We start from the raw sequence: 15247 nt of genomic DNA on the forward strand, positions 1-15247 counted from the left end.
TGTCGGATTTTGGGATGGACTCTTTGGCTTTGCTTTTCTTCTCCTCATTGGATTTTTCATGTTAAAAGTTGCAGAAGCCAGATGGCAAGCTCATTTTGGTTCAATCTCAGCAACTGTGCATTGCATTGCCATGTAATGTAATGCAATGCTATCTATCTAGCTCTCCCTCTATACTTCCTTTTGGATAAACAGACATATTAGGCAAGCATTTTGGAGCTTTCACATAAATAACTACAGGTGGTGAGATAAGCTGCACAATATAATTGACCTTTCAGTATATTGTTGCACACACACCATCTATTTAGCAAATGCCCTTGTTATCAACAGCAGCCTTTTAAACTCACCTGAGCTAACAGGTATGTGAGCTGGTTACTCTGCTGCGCTTAAAATTTCTTTTTTGGTTTGCTACAATGCCTTTTCTGAAACGTTGTCTCCCTCTGCTGGAACACTGACTTCTTTCATTTAATGCCTGCAGACTATAAAAGAGAAACCAACCCAAAAAGTTTGGTTGATTAGTCTGTGGCATTCTTTTAAACTGTTGCTTATGGCGGTCTCTGTGAGCTTCTCAGTGACATTCAGCCATCCAGGTATCCCGCCTGCAGTAGACGGAATGTGGCAATGGAACGCTGGCTGCGCGTGTCATAATAGGCTCTGAGCCTTTATATACCTGCGCACAGCAGCAGCCACCTTCAGTCTGCTGCTGGACAGCCAGCAGCAGCAGCAGCAGCAGGAGAGGTAATTAATCAGCAACCCTCCTGCTAAGGGTAGACAGCTGCTCGTTCCACCCCCCCCCCCGCCTTAATTGGTTCTCCTCCCTTCCAAGGGTGTTGAGGCGGGTGGGAACAGCCGGGGGTTGAGGGTACTGTGCTAAAAGAGGTGGAGTTATGCAGATCTAAAACGCGTGGATTGCAGCAGCAGCAAGCCGAAAAGTGCAGGCATGTGAGGGATCTAGAGGTTGTCAGCATGTCTTCTTAACGGGAGTCCAGGTGGCCATCTCCACAAATGGACTTTTCAGAATCCTTGGGTGGCACCGTAGTCGGAAACCACTTCTGGTTATCGCTTCTCGGCCTTTTGGCTAAGATCAAGTGTAGTATATTTCGAAAAGGCGGTTTTGGATGTTGGCCGCCCTAGTAGATTGATACATTATGCACACTGGGGTTTAGGCGCTTGTTAGTACGCCAGGTGGCTAATATAGTCATCTGGTGGAAAGCATGGCCCCCCAGGATCGACGCCATTGGGCCGGGGAAGATCGAAAGCCCGAAGTGTGAAGTGCCCCAGGAGTGGTGACCCTGGGGTGCCTTAACTCACTGGGATTGGGAACCCCACTTGAGTTTATGGCACATTTGCACAAGCACTTCAAATTTTCTTTCTTCGCACACACCCTTATTCCGGGCCTTCTGGCCTTAGGATGGGGAATTTTTCAATTCCCGGTCGAAGGTCCGGGCAGTATTATACTGTGAAACCTTCACTATTTATTTAATTTCTTTGTCACTGTGTGTCCACTTATTCACGTGTGTCACGTCCTACTAGGATTTTGTCGGGATGCGGTTCCCTTACGGGTTCCTCTCTTGGCAGGTCTAGGGGGGGAGTGTGTGGCCATCAGGTTCCGCTCCCCCCTTAACCCCCCTGGCTCTCCTCTTTTGGGAGGAGAGCGTTGTTGGCTCCCCTCTTCCGGGAGGGGAGCACAGTCTTTGGCTCCCAGTGCCTTGCTCGGGTGAGAACTCGGGCAGGTGCTGGGGGTAAGATTGGGTCGCCTCTGGCTTCGGCTGGAGGTGGCTTTTTGTCCCTGTTCCTCGCTGTGGCCTTTTGGCTCGGAGGGACGGGGAATGGTTTGGGGGACCCTTCTCCTTTTGGAGAGGGTTTCAAGAAGACCAGCATCCTAGTGCACTTTTTTTGTGGCACTTGTCACTTTTTTAAGCGCACTCGGGTTTTGTACACGAATTCGGGCTTTCGATAAAAAAAATCTGTTCTTATCAGTTTAATATCTGATACGTCCCCTATCTGGGGACCATATATTAAATGGATTTTTAGAACAGGGAGATGGAAAAAGAGCTTGCTCTGTCCACTCCACGCATTGACCTGGTATTGCAGTATCTCCAGGAGCGGTGCACCCCTTCTTTAATGCAGTTTCTAAAATCAGAAAGAATTGAATTCAATGCTTTTTGTTCATTTGGCTTGTTTGTCGGATTTTGGGATGGACTCTTTGGCTTTGCTTTTCTTCTCCTCATTGGATTTTTCATGTTAAAAGTTGCAGAAGCCAGATGACAAGCTCATTTTAGTTCAACTTCAGCAACTGTGCATTGCATTGCCATGTAATGTAATGCAATGCTATCTATCTAGCTCTCCCTCTATACTTCCTTTTGGATAAACAGACATATTAGGCAAGCATTTTGGAGCTTTCACCTAAATAACTACAGGTGGTGAGATAAGCTGCACAATATAATTGACCTTTCAGTATATTGTTGCACACACACCATCTATTTAGCAAATGCCCTTGTTATCAACAGCAGCCTTTTAAACTCACCTGAGCTAACAGGTATGTGAGCTGGTTACTCTGCTGCGCTTAAAATTTCTTTTTTGGTTTGCTACAATGCCTTTTCTGAAACGTTGTCTCCCTCTGCTGGAACACTGACTTCTTTCATTTAATGCCTGCAGACTATAAAAGAGAAACCAACCCAAAAAGTTTGGTTGATTAGTCTGTGGCATTCTTTTAAACTGTTGCTTATGGCGGTCTCTGTGAGCTTCTCAGTGACATTCAGCCATCCAGGTATCCCGCCTGCAGTAGACGGAATGTGGCAATGGAACGCTGGCTGCGCGTGTCATAATAGGCTCTGAGCCTTTATATACCTGCGCACAGCAGCAGCCACCTTCAGTCTGCTGCTGGACAGCCAGCAGCAGCAGCAGCAGCAGGAGAGGTAATTAATCAGCAACCCTCCTGCTAAGGGTAGACAGCTGCTCGTTCCACCCCCCCCCCGCCTTAATTGGTTCTCCTCCCTTCCAACGGTGTTGAGGCGGGTGGGAACAGCCGGGGGTTGAGGGTACTGTGCTAAAAGAGGTGGAGTTATGCAGATCTAAAACGCGTGGATTGCAGCAGCAGCAAGCCGAAAAGTGCAGGCATGTGAGGGATCTAGAGGTTGACAGCATGTCTTCTTAACGGGAGTCCAGGTGGCCATCTCCACAAATGGACTTTTCAGAATCCTTGGGTGGCACCGTAGTCGGAAACCAATTCTGGTTATCGCTTCTCGGCCTTTTGGCTAAGATCAAGTGTAGTATCTGTTCTTATCAGTTTAATATCTGATACGTCCCCTATCTGGGGACCATATATTAAATGGATTTTTAGAACAGGGAGATGGAAAAAGAGCTTGCTCTGTCCACTCCACGCATTGACCTGGTATTGCAGTATCTCCAGGACCGGTGCACCCCTTCTTTAATGCAGTTTCTAAAATCAGAAAGAATTGAATTCAATGCTTTTTGTTCATTTGGCTTGTTTGTCGGATTTTGGGATGGACTCTTTGGCTTTGCTTTTCTTCTCCTCATTGGATTTTTCATGTTAAAAGTTGCAGAAGCCAGATGACAAGCTCATTTTGGTTCAACTTCAGCAACTGTGCATTGCATTGCCATGTAATGTAATGCAATGCTATCTATCTAGCTCTCCCTCTATACTTCCTTTTGGATAAACAGACATATTAGGCAAGCATTTTGGAGCTTTCACCTAAATAACTACAGGTGGTGAGATAAGCTGCACAATATAATTGACCTTTCAGTATATTGTTGCACACACACCATCTATTTAGCAAATGCCCTTGTTATCAACAGCAGCCTTTTAAACTCACCTGAGCTAACAGGTATGTGAGCTGGTTACTCTGCTGCGCTTAAAATTTCTTTTTTGGTTTGCTACAATGCCTTTTCTGAAACGTTGTCTCCCTCTGCTGGAACACTGACTTCTTTCATTTAATGCCTGCAGACTATAAAAGAGAAACCAACCCAAAAAGTTTGGTTGATTAGTCTGTGGCATTCTTTTAAACTGTTGCTTATGGCGGTCTCTGTGAGCTTCTCAGTGACATTCAGCCATCCAGGTATCCCGCCTGCAGTAGACGGAATGTGGCAATGGAACGCTGGCTGCGCGTGTCATAATAGGCTCTGAGCCTTTATATACCTGCGCACAGCAGCAGCCACCTTCAGTCTGCTGCTGGACAGCCAGCAGCAGCAGAAGCAGCAGGAGAGGTAATTAATCAGCAACCCTCCTGCTAAGGGTAGACAGCTGCTCGTTCCACCCCCCCCCCGCCTTAAATGGTTCTCCTCCCTTCCAACGGTGTTGAGGCGGGTGGGAACAGCCGGGGGTTGAGGGTACTGTGCTAAAAGAGGTGGAGTTATGCAGATCTAAAACGCGTGGATTGCAGCAGCAGCAAGCCGAAAAGTGCAGGCATGTGAGGGATCTAGAGGTTGACAGCATGTCTTCTTAACGGGAGTCCAGGTGGCCATCTCCACAAATGGACTTTTCAGAATCCTTGGGTGGCACCGTAGTCGGAAACCAATTCTGGTTATCGCTTCTCGGCCTTTTGGCTAAGATCAAGTGTAGTATCTGTTCTTATCAGTTTAATATCTGATACGTCCCCTATCTGGGGACCATATATTAAATGGATTTTTAGAACAGGGAGATGGAAAAAGAGCTTGCTCTGTCCACTCCACGCATTGACCTGGTATTGCAGTATCTCCAGGACCGGTGCACCCCTTCTTTAATGCAGTTTCTAAAATCAGAAAGAATTGAATTCAATGCTTTTTGTTCATTTGGCTTGTTTGTCGGATTTTGGGATGGACTCTTTGGCTTTGCTTTTCTTCTCCTCATTGGATTTTTCATGTTAAAAGTTGCAGAAGCCAGATGACAAGCTCATTTTGGTTCAACTTCAGCAACTGTGCATTGCATTGCCATGTAATGTAATGCAATGCTATCTATCTAGCTCTCCCTCTATACTTCCTTTTGGATAAACAGACATATTAGGCAAGCATTTTGGAGCTTTCACCTAAATAACTACAGGTGGTGAGATAAGCTGCACAATATAATTGACCTTTCAGTATATTGTTGCACACACACCATCTATTTAGCAAATGCCCTTGTTATCAACAGCAGCCTTTTAAACTCACCTGAGCTAACAGGTATGTGAGCTGGTTACTCTGCTGCGCTTAAAATTTCTTTTTTGGTTTGCTACAATGCCTTTTCTGAAACGTTGTCTCCCTCTGCTGGAACACTGACTTCTTTCATTTAATGCCTGCAGACTATAAAAGAGAAACCAACCCAAAAAGTTTGGTTGATTAGTCTGTGGCATTCTTTTAAACTGTTGCTTATGGCGGTCTCTGTGAGCTTCTCAGTGACATTCAGCCATCCAGGTATCCCGCCTGCAGTAGACGGAATGTGGCAATGGAACGCTGGCTGCGCGTGTCATAATAGGCTCTGAGCCTTTATATACCTGCGCACAGCAGCAGCCACCTTCAGTCTGCTGCTGGACAGCCAGCAGCAGCAGCAGCAGCAGCAGGAGAGGTAATTATTCAGCAACCCTCCTGCTAAGGGTAGACAGCTGCTCGTTCCACTCCCCCCCCCGCCTTAATTGGTTCTCCTCCCTTCCAATGGTGTTGAAGCGGGTGGGAACAGCCGGGGGTTGAAGGTACTGTGCTAAAAGAGGTGGAGTTATGCAGATCTAAAACGCGTGGATTGCAGCAGCAGCAAGCCGAAAAGTGCAGGCATGTGAGGGATCTAGAGGTTGACAGCATGTCTTCTTAACGGGAGTCCAGGTGGCCATCTCCACAAATGGACTTTTCAGAATCCTTGGGTGGCACCGTAGTCGGAAACCAATTCTGGTTATCGCTTCTCGGCCTTTTGGCTAAGATCAAGTGTAGTATCTGTTCTTATCAGTTTAATATCTGATACGTCCCCTATCTGGGGACCATATATTAAATGGATTTTTAGAACAGGGAGATGGAAAAAGAGCTTGCTCTGTCCACTCCACGCATTGACCTGGTATTGCAGTATCTCCAGGACCGGTGCATCCCTTCTTTAATGCAGTTTCTAAAATCAGAAAGAATTGAATTCAATGCTTTTTGTTCATTTGGCTTGTTTGTCGGATTTTGGGATGGACTCTTTGGCTTTGCTTTTCTTCTCCTCATTGGATTTTTCATGTTAAAAGTTGCAGAAGCCAGATGACAAGCTCATTTTGGTTCAACTTCAGCAACTGTGCATTGCATTGCCATGTAATGTAATGCAATGCTATCTATCTAGCTCTCCCTCTATACTTCCTTTTGGATAAACAGACATATTAGGCAAGCATTTTGGAGCTTTCACCTAAATAACTACAGGTGGTGAGATAAGCTGCACAATATAATTGACCTTTCAGTATATTGTTGCAAACACACCATCTATTTAGCAAATGCCCTTGTTATCAACAGCAGCCTTTTATACTCACCTGAGCTAACACGTATGTGAGCTGGTTACTCTGCTGCGCTTAAAATTTCTTTTTTGGTTTGCTACAATGCCTTTTCTGAAACGTTGTCTCCCTCTGCTGGAACACTGACTTCTTTCATTTAATGCCTGCAGACTATAAAAGAGAAACCAACCCAAAAAGTTTGGTTGATTAGTCTGTGGCATTCTTTTAAACTGTTGCTTATGGCGGTCTCTGTGAGCTTCTCAGTGACATTCAGCCATCCAGGTATCCCGCCTGCAGTAGACGGAATGTGGCAATGGAACGCTGGCTGCGCGTGTCATAATAGGCTCTGAGCCTTTATATACCTGCGCACAGCAGCAGCCACCTTCAGTCTGCTGCTGGACAGCCAGCAGCAGCAGCAGCAGCAGGAGAGGTAATTATTCAGCAACCCTCCTGCTAAGGGTAGACAGCTGCTCGTTCCACCCCCCCCCCCGCCTTAATTGGTTCTCCTCCCTTCCAATGGTGTTGAAGCGGGTGGGAACAGCCGGGGGTTGAAGGTACTGTGCTAAAAGAGGTGGAGTTATGCAGATCTAAAACGCGTGGATTGCAGCAGCAGCAAGCCGAAAAGTGCAGGCATGTGAGGGATCTAGAGGTTGACAGCATGTCTTCTTAACGGGAGTCCAGGTGGCCATCTCCACAAATGGACTTTTCAGAATCCTTGGGTGGCACCGTAGTCGGAAACCAATTCTGGTTATCGCTTCTCGGCCTTTTGGCTAAGATCAAGTGTAGTATCTGTTCTTATCAGTTTAATATCTGATACGTCCCCTATCTGGGGACCATATATTAAATGGATTTTTAGAACAGGGAGATGGAAAAAGAGCTTGCTCTGTCCACTCCACGCATTGACCTGGTATTGCAGTATCTCCAGGACCGGTGCACCCCTTCTTTAATGCAGTTTCTAAAATCAGAAAGAATTGAATTCAATGCTTTTTGTTCATTTTGCTTGTTTGTCGGATTTTGGGATGGACTCTTTGGCTTTGCTTTTCTTCTCCTCATTGGATTTTTCATGTTAAAAGTTGCAGAAGCCAGATGACAAGCTCATTTTGGTTCAACTTCAGCAACTGTGCATTGCATTGCCATGTAATGTAATGCAATGCTATCTATCTAGCTCTCCCTCTATACTTCCTTTTGGATAAACAGACATATTAGGCAAGCATTTTGGAGCTTTCACCTAAATAACTACAGGTGGTGAGATAAGCTGCACAATATAATTGACCTTTCAGTATATTGTTGCACACACACCATCTATTTAGCAAATGCCCTTGTTATCAACAGCAGCCTTTTAAACTCACCTGAGCTAACAGGTATGTGAGCTGGTTACTCTGCTGCGCTTAAAATTTCTTTTTTGGTTTGCTACAATGCCTTTTCTGAAACGTTGTCTCCCTCTGCTGGAACACTGACTTCTTTCATTTAATGCCTGCAGACTATAAAAGAGAAACCAACCCAAAAAGTTTGGTTGATTAGTCTGTGGCATTCTTTTAAACTGTTGCTTATGGCGGTCTCTGTGAGCTTCTCAGTGACATTCAGCCATCCAGGTATCCCGCCTGCAGTAGACGGAATGTGGCAATGGAACGCTGGCTGCGCGTGTCATAATAGGCTCTGAGCCTTTATATACCTGCGCACAGCAGCAGCCACCTTCAGTCTGCTGCTGGACAGCCAGCAGCAGCAGCAGCAGCAGGAGAGGTAATTATTCAGCAACCCTCCTGCTAAGGGTAGACAGCTGCTCGTTCCACCGCCCCCCCCCGCCTTAATTGGTTCTCCTCCCTTCCAATGGTGTTGAAGCGGGTGGGAACAGCCGGGGGTTGAAGGTACTGTGCTAAAAGAGGTGGAGTTATGCAGATCTAAAACGCGTGGATTGCAGCAGCAGCAAGCCGAAAAGTGCAGGCATGTGAGGGATCTAGAGGTTGACAGCATGTCTTCTTAACGGGAGTCCAGGTGGCCATCTCCACAAATGGACTTTTCAGAATCCTTGGGTGGCACCGTAGTCGGAAACCAATTCTGGTTATCGCTTCTCGGCCTTTGGCTAAGATCAAGTGTAGTATCTGTTCTTATCAGTTTAATATCTGATACGTCCCCTATCTGGGGACCATATATTAAATGGATTTTTAGAACAGGGAGATGGAAAAAGAGCTTGCTCTGTCCACTCCACGCATTGACCTGGTATTGCAGTATCTCCAGGACCGGTGCACCCCTTCTTTAATGCAGTTTCTAAAATCAGAAAGAATTGAATTCAATGCTTTTTGTTCATTTGGCTTGTTTGTCGGATTTTGGGATGGACTCTTTGGCTTTGCTTTTCTTCTCCTCATTGGATTTTTCATGTTAAAAGTTGCAGAAGCCAGATGACAAGCTCATTTTGGTTCAACTTCAGCAACTGTGCATTGCATTGCCATGTAATGCAATGCAATGCTATCTATCTAGCTCTCCCTCTATACTTCCTTTTGGATAAACAGACATATTAGGCAAGCATTTTGGAGCTTTCACCTAAATAACTACAGGTGGTGAGATAAGCTGCACAATATAATTGACCTTTCAGTATATTGTTGCACACACACTATCTATTTAGCAAATGCCCTTGTTATCAACAGCAGCCTTTTAAACTCACCTGAGCTAACAGGTATGTGAGCTGGTTACTCTGCTGCGCTTAAAATTTCTTTTTTGGTTTGCTACAATGCCTTTTCTGAAACGTTGTCTCCCTCTGCTGGAACACTGACTTCTTTCATTTAATGCCTGCAGACTATAAAAGAGAAACCAACCCAAAAAGTTTGGTTGATTAGTCTGTGGCATTCTTTTAAACTGTTGCTTATGGCGGTCTCTGTGAGCTTCTCAGTGACATTCAGCCATCCAGGTATCCCGCCTGCAGTAGACGGAATGTGGCAATGGAACGCTGGCTGCGCGTGTCATAATAGGCTCTGAGCCTTTATATACCTGCGCACAGCAGCAGCCACCTTCAGTCTGCTGCTGGACAGCCAGCAGCAGCAGCAGCAGGAGAGGTAATTAATCAGCAACCCTCCTGCTAAGGGTAGACAGCTGCTCGTTCCACCCCCCCCCCGCCTTAATTGGTTCTCCTCCCTTCCAACGGTGTTGAGGCGGGTGGGAACAGCCGGGGGTTGAGGGTACTGTGCTAAAAGAGGTGGAGTTATGCAGATCTAAAACGCGTGGATTGCAGCAGCAGCAAGCCGAAAAGTGCAGGCATGTGAGGGATCTAGAGGTTGACAGCATGTCTTCTTAACGGGAGTCCAGGTGGCCATCTCCACAAATGGACTTTTCAGAATCCTTGGGTGGCACCGTAGTCGGAAACCAATTCTGGTTATCGCTTCTCGGCCTTTTGGCTAAGATCAAGTGTAGTATCTGTTCTTATCAGTTTAATATCTGATACGTCCCCTATCTGGGGACCATATATTAAATGGATTTTTAGAACAGGGAGATGGAAAAAGAGCTTGCTCTGTCCACTCCACGCATTGACCTGGTATTGCAGTATCTCCAGTACCGATGCACCCCTTCTTTAATGCAGTTTCTAAAATCAGAAAGAATTGAATTCAATGCTTTTTGTTCATTTGGCTTGTTTGTCGGATTTTGGGATGGACTCTTTGGCTTTGCTTTTCTTCTCCTCATTGGATTTTTCATGTTAAAAGTTGCAGAAGCCAGATGACAAGCTCATTTTGGTTCAACTTCAGCAACTGTGCATTGCATTGCCATGTAATGTAATGCAATGCTATCTATCTAGCTCTCCCTCTATACTTCCTTTTGGATAAACAGACATATTAGGCAAGCATTTTGGAGCTTTCACCTAAATAACTACAGGTGGTGAGATAAGGTGCACAATATAATTGACCTTTCAGTATATTGTTGCACACACACCATCTATTTAGCAAATGCCCTTGTTATCAACAGCAGCCTTTTAAACTCACCTGAGCTAACAGGTATGTGAGCTGGTTACTCTGCTGCGCTTAAAATTTCTTTTTTGGTTTGCTACAATGCCTTTTCTGAAACGTTGTCTCCCTCTGCTGGAACACTGACTTCTTTCATTTAATGCCTGCAGACTATAAAAGAGAAACCAACCCAGAAAGTTTGGTTGATTAGTCTGTGGCATTCTTTTAAACTGTTGCTTATGGCGGTCTCTGTGAGCTTCTCAGTGACATTCAGCCATCCAGGTATCCCGCCTGCAGTAGACGGAATGTGGCAATGGAACGCTGGCTGCGCGTGTCATAATAGGCTCTGAGCCTTTATATACCTGCGCACAGCAGCAGCCACCTTCAGTCTGCTGCTGGACAGCCAGCAGCAGCAGCAGCAGGAGAGGTAATTAATCAGCAACCCTCCTGCTAAGGGTAGACAGCTGCTCGTTCCACCCCCCCCCCCGCCTTAATTGGTTCTCCTCCCTTCCAACGGTGTTGAGGCGGGTGGGAACAGCCGGGGGTTGAGGGTACTGTGCTAAAAGAGGTGGAGTTATGCAGATCTAAAACGCGTGGATTGCAGCAGCAGCAAGCCGAAAAGTGCAGGCATGTGAGGGATCTAGAGGTTGACAGCATGTCTTCTTAACGGGAGTCCAGGTGGCCATCTCCACAAATGGACTTTTCAGAATCCTTGGGTGGCACCGTAGTCGGAAACCAATTCTGGTTATCGCTTCTCGGCCTTTTGGCTAAGATCAAGTGTAGTATCTGTTCTTATCAGTTTAATATCTGATACGTCCCCTATCTGGGGACCATATATTAAATGGATTTTTAGAACAGGGAGATGGAAAAAGAGCTTGCTCTGTCCACTCCACGCATTGACCTGGTATTGCAGTATCTCCAGGACCGGTGCACCCCTTCTTTAATGCAGTTTCTAAAATCAGAAAGAATTGAATTCAATGCTTTTTGTTCATTTGGCTTGTTTGTCGGATTTTGGGATGGACTCTTTGGCTTTGCTTTTCTTCTCCTCATTGGATTTTTCATGTTAAAAGTTGCAGAAGCCAGATGACAAGCTCATTTTGGTTCAACTTCAGCAACTGTGCATTGCATTGCCATGTAATGTAATGCAATGCTATCTATCTAGCTCTCCCTCTATACTTCCTTTTGGATAAACAGACATATTAGGCAAGCATTTTGGAGCTTTCACCTAAATAACTACAGGTGGTGAGATAAGCTGCACAATATAATTGACCTTTCAGTATATTGTTGCACACACACCATCTATTTAGCAAATGCCCTTGTTATCAACAGCAGCCTTTTAAACTCACCTGAGCTAACAGGTATGTGAGCTGGTTACTCTGCTGCGCTTAAAATTTCTTTTTTGGTTTGCTACAATGCCTTTTCTGAAACGTTGTCTCCCTCTGCTGGAACACTGACTTCTTTCATTTAATGCCTGCAGACTATAAAAGAGAAACCAACCCAAAAAGTTTGGTTGATTAGTCTGTGGCATTCTTTTAAACTGTTGCTTATGGCGGTCTCTGTGAGCTTCTCAGTGACATTCAGCCATCCAGGTATCCCGCCTGCAGTAGACGGAATGTGGCAATGGAACGCTGGCTGCGCGTGTCATAATAGGCTCTGAGCCTTTATATACCTGCGCACAGCAGCAGCCACCTTCAGTCTGCTGCTGGACAGCCAGCAGCAGCAGCAGGAGAGGTAATTAATCAGCAACCCTCCTGCTAAGGGTAGACAGCTGCTCGTTCCACCCCCCCCCCCGCCTTAATTGGTTCTCCTCCCTTCCAACGGTGTTGAGGCGGGTGGGAACAGCCGGGGGTTGAGGGTACTGTGCTAAAAGAGGTGGAGTTATGCAGATCTAAAACGCGTGGATTGCAGCAGCAGCAAGCCGAAAAGTGCAGGCATGTGAGGGATCTAGAGGTTGACAGCATGTCTTCTTAACGGGAGTCCAGGTGGCCATCTCCACAAATGGACTTTTCAGAATCCTTGGGTGGCACCGTAGTCGGAAACCAATTCTGGTTATCGCTTCTCGGCCTTTTGGCTAAGATCAAGTGTAGTATCTGTTCTTATCAGTTTAATATCTGATACGTCCCCTATCTGGGGACCATATATTAAATGGATTTTTAGAACAGGGAGATGGAAAAAGAGCTTGCTCTGTCCACTCCACGCATTGACCTGGTATTGCAGTATCTCCAGGACCGGTGCACCCCTTCTTTAATGCAGTTTCTAAAATCAGAAAGAATTGAATTCAATGCTTTTTGTTCATTTGGCTTGTTTGTCGGATTTTGGGATGGACTCTTTGGCTTTGCTTTTCTTCTCCTCATTGGATTTTTCATGTTAAAAGTTGCAGAAGCCAGATGACAAGCTCATTTTGGTTCAACTTCAGCAACTGTGCATTGCATTGCCATGTAATGTAATGCAATGCTATCTATCTAGCTCTCCCTCTATACTTCCTTTTGGATAAACAGACATATTAGGCAAGCATTTTGGAGCTTTCACCTAAATAACTACAGGTGGTGAGATAAGCTGCACAATATAATTGACCTTTCAGTATATTGTTGCACACACACCATCTATTTAGCAAATGCCCTTGTTATCAACAGCAGCCTTTTAAACTCACCTGAGCTAACAGGTATGTGAGCTGGTTACTCTGCTGCGCTTAAAATTTCTTTTTTGGTTTGCTACAATGCCTTTTCTGAAACGTTGTCTCCCTCTGCTGGAACACTGACTTCTTTCATTTAATGCCTGCAGACTATAAAAGAGAAACCAACCCAAAAAGTTTGGTTGATTAGTCTGTGGCATTCTTTTAAACTGTTGCTTATGGCGGTCTCTGTGAGCTTCTCAGTGACATTCAGCCATCCAGGTATCCCGCCTGCAGTAGACGGAATGTGGCAATGGAACGCTGGCTGCGCGTGTCATAATAGGCTCTGAGCCTTTATATACCTGCGCACAGCAGCAGCCACCTTCAGTCTGCTGCTGGACAGCCAGCAGCAGCAGCAGCAGCAGGAGAGGTAATTAATCAGCAACCCTCCTGCTAAGGGTAGACAGCTGCTCGTTCCACCCCCCCCCCCCCCGCCTTAATTGGTTCTCCTCCCTTCCAACGGTGTTGAGGCGGTGGGAACAGCCGGGGGTTGAGGGTACTGTGCTAAAAGAGGTGGAGTTATGCAGATCTAAAACGCGTGGATTGCAGCAGCAGCAAGCCGAAAAGTGCAGGCATGTGAGGGATCTAGAGGTTGACAGCATGTCTTCTTAACGGGAGTCCAGGTGGCCATCTCCACAAATGGACTTTTCGGAATCCTTGGGTGGCACCGTAGTCGGAAACCAATTCTGGTTATCGCTTCTCGGCCTTTTGGCTAAGATCAAGTGTAGTATCTGTTCTTATCAGTTTAATATCTGATACGTCCCCTATCTGGGGACCATATATTAAATGGATTTTTAGAACAGGGAGATGGAAAAAGAGCTTGCTCTGTCCACTCCACGCATTGACCTGGTATTGCAGTATCTCCAGGACCGGTGCACCCCTTCTTTAATGCAGTTTCTAAAATCAGAAAGAATTGAATTCAATGCTTTTTGTTCATTTGGCTTGTTTGTCGGATTTTGGGATGGACTCTTTGGCTTTGCTTTTCTTCTCCTCATTGGATTTTTCATGTTAAAAGTTGCAGAAGCCAGATGACAAGCTCATTTTGGTTCAACTTCAGCAACTGTGCATTGCATTGCCATGTAATGTAATGCAATGCTATCTATCTAGCTCTCCCTCTATACTTCCTTTTGGATAAACAGACATATTAGGCAAGCATTTTGGAGCTTTCACCTAAATAACTACAGGTGGTGAGATAAGCTGCACAATATAATTGACCTTTCAGTATATTGTTGCACACACACCATCTATTTAGCAAATGCCCTTGTTATCAACAGCAGCCTTTTAAACTCACCTGAGCTAACAGGTATGTGAGCTGGTTACTCTGCTGCGCTTAAAATTTCTTTTTTGGTTTGCTACAATGCCTTTTCTGAAACGTTGTCTCCCTCTGCTGGAACACTGACTTCTTTCATTTAATGCCTGCAGACTATAAAAGAGAAACCAACCCAAAAAGTTTGGTTGATTAGTCTGTGGCATTCTTTTAAACTGTTGCTTATGGCGGTCTCTGTGAGCTTCTCAGTGACATTCAGCCATCCAGGTATCCCGCCTGCAGTAGACGGAATGTGGCAATGGAACGCTGGCTGCGCGTGTCATAATAGGCTCTGAGCCTTTATATACCTGCGCCCAGCAGCAGCCACCTTCAGTCTGCTGCTGGACAGCCAGCAGCAGCAGCAGCAGGAGAGGTAATTAAACAGCAACCCTCCTGCTAAGGGTAGACAGCTGCTCGTTCCACCCCCCCCCCCCCCCCGCCTTAATTGGTTCTCCTCCCTTCCAACGGTGTTGAGGCGGGTGGGAACAGCTGGGGGTTGAGGGTACTGTGCTAAAAGAGGTGGAGTTATGCAGATCTAAAACGCGTGGATTGCAGCAGCAGCAAGCCGAAAAGTGCAGGCATGTGAGGGATCTAGAGGTTGACAGCATGTCTTCTTAACGGGAGTCCAGGTGGCCATCTCCACAAATGGACTTTTCAGAATCCTTGGGTGGCACCGTAGTCGGAAACCAATTCTGGTTATCGCTTCTCGGCCTTTTGGCTAAGATCAAGTGTAGTATCTTTCGAAAAGGCGGTTTTGGATGTTGGCCGCCCTAGTAGATTGATACATTATGCACACTGGGGCTTAGGCGCTTGTTAGTACGACAGTTGGCTAATATAGTCATCTGGTGGAAAGCATGGCCCCCCAGGATCGACGCCATTGGGCCGGGGAAGATCGAAAGCCCGAAGTGTGAAGTGCCCCAGGAGTGGT

The 15247-nt window shown here is 45.9% G+C and overlaps 9 non-coding genes and 2 pseudogenes across 9 annotated transcripts; all 11 read left to right on the forward strand.

Moving 5' to 3' along the window:
• The first annotated feature begins 1936 nt into the window (after positions 1 to 1936).
• Positions 1937 to 2116, forward strand: LOC141239031 (U2 spliceosomal RNA; annotated as a pseudogene).
• Positions 2117 to 3234: 1118 nt separating this feature from the next.
• Positions 3235 to 3425, forward strand: LOC141238564 (U2 spliceosomal RNA). The gene has a single exon (XR_012304020.1). It is a non-coding gene; the product is annotated as a U2 spliceosomal RNA (small nuclear RNA).
• Positions 3426 to 4543: 1118 nt separating this feature from the next.
• On the forward strand, positions 4544 to 4734 carry LOC141238565 (U2 spliceosomal RNA). Its single transcript, XR_012304021.1, has one exon. It is a non-coding gene; the product is annotated as a U2 spliceosomal RNA (small nuclear RNA).
• Positions 4735 to 5856: 1122 nt separating this feature from the next.
• Positions 5857 to 6047, forward strand: LOC141238914 (U2 spliceosomal RNA). The gene has a single exon (XR_012304358.1). It is a non-coding gene; the product is annotated as a U2 spliceosomal RNA (small nuclear RNA).
• Positions 6048 to 7166: 1119 nt separating this feature from the next.
• On the forward strand, positions 7167 to 7357 carry LOC141238567 (U2 spliceosomal RNA). Its single transcript, XR_012304023.1, has one exon. It is a non-coding gene; the product is annotated as a U2 spliceosomal RNA (small nuclear RNA).
• A 1120-nt stretch (positions 7358 to 8477) lies between these two features.
• On the forward strand, positions 8478 to 8667 carry LOC141238999 (U2 spliceosomal RNA). Its single transcript, XR_012304440.1, has one exon. It is a non-coding gene; the product is annotated as a U2 spliceosomal RNA (small nuclear RNA).
• Positions 8668 to 9782: 1115 nt separating this feature from the next.
• On the forward strand, positions 9783 to 9973 carry LOC141238998 (U2 spliceosomal RNA). The gene has a single exon (XR_012304439.1). It is a non-coding gene; the product is annotated as a U2 spliceosomal RNA (small nuclear RNA).
• Positions 9974 to 11089: 1116 nt separating this feature from the next.
• Positions 11090 to 11280, forward strand: LOC141238568 (U2 spliceosomal RNA). Its single transcript, XR_012304024.1, has one exon. It is a non-coding gene; the product is annotated as a U2 spliceosomal RNA (small nuclear RNA).
• A 1113-nt stretch (positions 11281 to 12393) lies between these two features.
• LOC141238569 (U2 spliceosomal RNA) lies at positions 12394 to 12584 on the forward strand. Its single transcript, XR_012304025.1, has one exon. It is a non-coding gene; the product is annotated as a U2 spliceosomal RNA (small nuclear RNA).
• Positions 12585 to 13705: 1121 nt separating this feature from the next.
• LOC141238570 (U2 spliceosomal RNA) lies at positions 13706 to 13896 on the forward strand. The gene has a single exon (XR_012304026.1). It is a non-coding gene; the product is annotated as a U2 spliceosomal RNA (small nuclear RNA).
• A 1121-nt stretch (positions 13897 to 15017) lies between these two features.
• On the forward strand, positions 15018 to 15166 carry LOC141239056 (U2 spliceosomal RNA; annotated as a pseudogene).
• The last annotated feature ends 81 nt before the right edge of the window (positions 15167 to 15247 follow it).

The sequence above is a fragment of the Phyllobates terribilis genome, unplaced genomic scaffold (assembly GCF_046119375.1).
Source record: "Phyllobates terribilis strain yellow unplaced genomic scaffold, ASM4611937v1 Scaffold_763__1_contigs__length_703860, whole genome shotgun sequence".
Lineage (NCBI taxonomy): Eukaryota > Metazoa > Chordata > Amphibia > Anura > Dendrobatidae > Phyllobates > Phyllobates terribilis.